Below are 6,238 nucleotides of genomic sequence, written 5' to 3'. Positions count from 1 at the left end.
ACTTTTTATATAGTGGATTAATTACACCAATTAGTTTTCTTGAAGACTGCAGTTACATAATGTGTAGACCACTGACCTGGGTTCTGGGAGTTTATTGTGTCAGATACAGTATATTAATCAGAATTTTGATTAAAGGTTAGTCTTATTTTACATGCCAAACACAAATATTAAGAAAGAAAATTAGCAACCACCGTAAAATCTTAACTGCTTGTAAATTATTCACGAGTCAGAGAAGGTAGATGCAGGGCAGTTTTGTTAATTTTCACTTCAGTGGGCAATAGGAATAGGTTTAGACTGGTGTATTGTTGAAAGAGAGAGACTGAAAATAGTATTCCCTAGAATTCAGAAAAAGTTATAGGCAGGTAATGTATTTTGTTCCATTATATGTTACAACATATGTAATATAAAATGTGGTAGTGATTCACTTTCCCTCAGCATATTTTCCCTCCATTCTGTATTCTATGAGCACTGAAGATTAAAAAATTACATTTCTTAACCACTTCCAGATGACAGAAGTTAGTCTGGTTGCAGAAATGGAAGAGTTGTATCTTAAGACTACACAAATCAAGATCACTCCTAAATAAAGGAGTTTTTTAAAAGTTAGCAGGAAGAAAAATCAGAAATCTCAAAACTCCCTAAAGTTTCCTAGACTGTCATTCAGAGAACTGTGCAGAATTTCAGAGTACTGTAAAGGCAAGTTATTTCTAGACTGGCAGCATCTAACCTCAGCACAGAGGTTTAATATCTGTGCCTCTGACCAGAGAAAAACTGGCAGAATGTGGGTGAGGAGGTACTACCACTTTAAACCTGGCCTAGATTTAGGCCATTTAGATTCCAAATAGAGTTGGAGCCAAATGTCATAACAACACAGAAAATAAGCTGGAAGAGAACAACTCTGCCTAGCAAAATATTTTATGGAAGCTGGCCCTGAGGACTTACCCAGAATTGCACAGCATATGGCAAAGATTTGCATCTCCACTTGGAAACAAGAACTTGAACTAGGGTCTCTGAGCATAAAGGTAATGAGTGCATTGGACCATCCTTCTCATTTAACTGCCTGTCTCCTCCAGTCACGTGTAAATCCTGCCTAAATGAGAGCCTGTCTCTCCTAATGATAATGTGGAAGCTGTGATTATCTGAGGTGTGGAAGTGAACAATATCATCAGGAGAACAGATGGCAGGCACTTCTGAGTGGGAATACGGCTGTCTGCACTGTAGTGAAGTTACCTGCAGGAGCTTAAGCTGTTATCTTTCCTGGCTGCCTGTTTTGCCTCCTAGCTGGAGATGATTGCCCTTCTTATGGAGTTGGCAAGACGGATTGTGTGAACACCCGGTGGTTCTGTCACCCAATGCTATAGAGAAGGCAGGTTCTTTTAAGGATCTTTGGTAGAATGAGGACTGGCCACAGGGTTATAGTTACAATTAGAGCTTTATTATTACACAAAATATTTAACTGTCAGCATAGCTTGTTGTAATCTACAATTTCTAGCATTTGGTGTAGCTTTTTGTTGTACAAAGTTTTTTATCAGTTATCACTGATAAAGTGAAGCAAAATTTCTAGTAATTGTTATAGCTTTCTTAACTCTCTAGAACCTTTAGTTACCTAGGTTTTTAGCCATTTGCCTCTCTGCAGATTGAGTTCTTAATTATCAGTACAATAATGATACAATTATAATGCAATAATGATACTCTAGATTCAGAATTTTCCCAAAAGAACGTGAGTCATGCAGTCTTTGGAGGAAGAAGACAATGGTAGATGAATCCCAGACCACCAGGGGATCACAGGTATTGCTGTCCAGTGGCAGGACTTGCCGCTGCTTGATTTTACAGGCAGTGTCTCACATGTTGTTACACTTCCCTGTTCCATAATGGATGTCACCATACCCTGATGGCAATGCTCACTGGCCAAATGTCTTGTCACAATTCTAACAGGAGATCTGACTGTTCTAAAATGAGGGTCATCACCTTGTCGTGGTTTTGCCCAGCCAGTCTCTTACTCGGTGCCCCCCATCCATCTCCACCCTCCTTAGGATGGTGGAGGCCCCAGCAAGACAGGAGGAAAAAAGATAACCAAGGATGCTGTGGATCAAGACAAGGGCAGAGAGGGCTCACTGCCAATTATGGTTCTGGGCAAAACAGACTCCAGTACTCATCTTAGAGGGGAAAGTAAGGAAAATTTATTCTATTACCTACAAGGAACAGAACAGAACAAAAAGCAAAAAAGACAGTAGGATGATGAGAAAATTACAACCACCACTTTAAGATCTCCCTCCTCCATCCCTCCTTTCTTCCTGGGCCCAGCTCACTGCTCCCGATATCTCTACCTCCTCCTGCCTCAATGGCTCAGGGGAGATAGGGAATGGGGGATGTGGTCAGTCTCTCACAGATGGTCTCTGCCACTTCTCTCTTCTCAGATGAGGACAACTCCTTGCATTCTTCCCTGCTCCAATACGGGGTCCCTCCCACAGGACACAGTCCTTAACGAACTTCTCTGATGTGGGTTCTTCCCAGCAGCTGCGGCTTTGACCAATACAGGGTCCCTCCCACGAGACACAGTCCTTAACACACTTCTCTAGCATGGGTTCTTTCCAACAGTTGCAGCTTCTTCAGATACAGGATCCCTTAGCCTCTTCTGGGCATAATGTTAATGAACTTATTTGGACTGGGTTCTTCCCCACAGCTACAGCTTCTGTGAATATGGCATCCCACACACAGGACACAACCTCCTCTGGCCATAGTCACTGTCCCCAGCACGAGGTCTTTAATGAAGTGAGTCACTGCCCCTGATGCGAGGTCTCTAACAAAATGCAAACAAATCACTGCTTCACCAGTACTCTCAGCAGGATACAGGGGAGTCTCTGCTCCAGTGCACCTCCTCCTTTCTTCCCTCATTGACCTTGGAGTCCACATGGTTGCTTCTCTCTCTCTTCCCACTCCTTGCACCACCACCAGCTGGAAAAGAAGGAAGGAACAGAAGAAAAAAAAAAACCAAAACAGGAAGAACACTTTTCTTCTGGCTTCTTCTTAAAAAGTGATCGTGGAAGCGTCTAATTGGCTCAGCCCCAGAAGTGGGTCTGGCTCAGAGCTGGGGAGAGTTTTGAGCAACTTCTTACAGGAGCCATCTTTACAGCCCCTTCCTCCTTACCAGAAACAGCTGTCATGTCAAACCATGACACACGTCTTGGTGACAACCATGGTGTTGAAAAGGTGAAGTGAGGAGGAGATGATACATGATCAACATACTTACAGTTTATTGCTGTTTGTCTTAGGAAATTGTATTGGTTATGCCAGCCATATTGCCAGAAGTCAGGAACAGGGCATAGCAGTCACAAGACTCCAGTAGAAAATGTCATCTTAGTGTAAATGTGTCTTCCTAAGCAAAAATCACACACGACAGTCAAGCAGTTGAGGCATGTACATATATCACTGCCATCTGTGAGATGAAGACAGTAACCAACAGCAGAAGGTACTAAGCATTATCTTATGCATTGCTTCAGCTGTGAATATGTGTCCATGACCAGGGAGACTTGTGGATGTGGATTATTCATTTCCCATTCAGTTCTCCAGACCCATAGGTCTGTCATATGCATAAAGTACATGAACTTTCTTGAATAAAGTCCATGTACCCAGTAACTTTTATGTTATATTAAACATAAACTCTCCAGAAAGTGAATTAGCACAGTACTGAAAAGGAGTCAAAGATGCCTTTGCAATAAAGCTGTCAGAGTGGAAGAGCAGGTAACACAACTGTGATCTCTTGACATAGTATTTGCTGTAATCTCAGGCAATTGAATACCAGTATGCTCTTGACGAGGAAACTCCAATGTTGTTCTCATAAAGAGTGACTCAAGGCTTATAATGGTGGCAAATGCTCTTCCAAGCTTATAGCAAGCAGTGTCTGGTAGTTCCCTCTGTATCTCAAGCCATTTTGTTCCTCATATCTCACCAGAATCCATCCTTTCACCTATACAGTGGACTATCCCGATAGTAAACTAACTGCTATAATTTCCTTTTCTGATATAAGGTCTTAATAGCACATCAGCCACAGCTTCTGTTAGGCTTATTTTGATCAATGCTTGAGAAAACTCTTTCTGTGAGCCATATAAAGCTGGATGAGTGCCCCAGCAATGCCTACACTCCTAGGTAAGCACATCTCAGCTCATAGCAGAAGCTATTCCTATCTCTGTATTGGAAGAGCCTGCCTACTGTGATTGCAGCCTGCTTTCACTGTTTCTGTGACTCTTCACAGCCTGTCAGTTTTAATGTTGACACTTTCTCAGTTCAGCACAACCTCTCTTTTCTGTAGGCTTGCTTCCATAAGAGTAAAGTGCTTAGACTGCCTGGAACCAACAAGTGGTATGTTAACTCCTCTGAAGCTGTACATTTGAGTCTGTGTCCATGTTCACTTCATTAGCAGCTTCTTTTTATCCTTCTTTGGTTTACCTTCACCTATTCACACAGACAGCAATACAGAACCAAAAAGGGAAAACAAGTCATACATAAAATATTCATGAAAATGAAATACTTTCCCAGTTCATCCACTCTGTCTGAGATTCATCTCCTGGCTAATCTGTTGCAAAGTCTACTTATGTTCTGCAGGAGACTTAGCTTTTATCCTTGTGCGATGCGAGTAATCCATCTATTTGTGTCTGAAGGCTTTGTTTAATTGTTACTGTCTTCTAAAGGAAATGATCTGTCTATTTTATCCAGAAAATTGTTATTTGCAGATTTCTGCCAAAGTATTCATTTCTATCTTGTCTTATTTTTATGGCTTATGCAGATATGGACCTTGATTATGGAACGTATAAGGACTTTTCATTCCAATACATCTGAGTGATTCTTAGAGGGTTTTTTCTTTCCTTGAATTTGTAGATAATTTTCTTTTCCATTACTGTTGTTACTGTTACTGTTGTTCATGGAATAATGTATGGGGGAAAAGAAAATAGACAAAGACAGGATTCTACTATGTTGGATTTTTATTGAAGGAGCCATAGCAAGGGAAGCAGGAAAAAAAGGCCCACAGCCTTAAAATAACATCCTCAATCTACAGGTATGAGTAAAGCAAATGCTGAGCAACAAACTAGTGTTTTTTCTTCTGCTTAAGCAACAGTGACTGTTCTTTTGACACCAAATGTTGAAAATAGGCACCACCTTTGTGCTTGCACAATTCCTAATTAATTGCTTCAAGTTATTTTCTCAATATCTAAGATATTGTTGATATCTGTGTCAATTTAAAGCTGTTGAAATTATAGCTCAGAACATTTTTGTTCAAATAATGTCAGGCTCAGTGATCAACAGTACAAATATATCTTGACCAAATTTGGTAACTAGAGCCACACCAGGAAGATAGCAAGAGATGAATGACATGCCATTCAGGTGAGAGGGAAATAAACTTGGGAATAAAGCCATCTAATCATAACTGAACTGAAGGCCTGGGAAAACTGCCTTTTAATTTCTAATCTGCACTGTATAATGATGGAAAGGGTGAAAACTATTGGAAAGCAGGTACAAACTGTTTAACTCTCTCTGTTTTGATCCATGTCTGTTCACATGGAATGGCAAAGTGACCAACAACACATTGTCTACATCATTCTCTGGTGTGTGCTGGAGCCTCCTGTTCAAACATGTTATCTGTCCCTGCTTGTTTGCAAACCAAATAGTTCAGCAGTGGTAATAAATTGGTACCACTACTGCATGGGTACAGCATCATTATATATCATCATCAGGATAATGTACCTCCATATGCAAAATCGTGTTGAAGCCTGGCTCATGTGAATAATATGATCTGTTAGTTGCTTACCAATAGGCCCTGTCCTTTAAACTTTTTAGGATCATCTGTTATTTCTTACACACTGATACCTTGAATTTTGAAACAGTTTGTGGGTAAAGAGGAGATCTCTATTCATTGTGTTTCAGTGGTAAAAAAGTTATTTGTGAAAAAAGGGAACATGCTGAATAGTCTGGAATAAATTTGCAGGGCCACAGAAGGGCTGACTTAGGGCTGTTACAGAAAACTTAATGATGTTGCTTTTGTCCACCAGAGAAGATTCTGGTATGCAAAGATTTGGTGTTGCCAACAATTGCTGAGGAGAATTATGAAAAGTAGCATGAGCCAGAAGAAGTATTGGAATTATAGAGACATAGGATATGCTTTTTAGAAGGGGTTTAATTCCCTTTTTCCACCTTATCTATAGTACCTTTCACACTTTATTTCCTTTTTCTCACTGAGAAATAAAAA

This window comes from Colius striatus, chromosome 4, assembly GCF_028858725.1.
Source record: "Colius striatus isolate bColStr4 chromosome 4, bColStr4.1.hap1, whole genome shotgun sequence".
NCBI classification, from domain to species: Eukaryota; Metazoa; Chordata; class Aves; order Coliiformes; family Coliidae; genus Colius; species Colius striatus.
Note: the sequence above shows the minus strand (reverse complement) of the source record.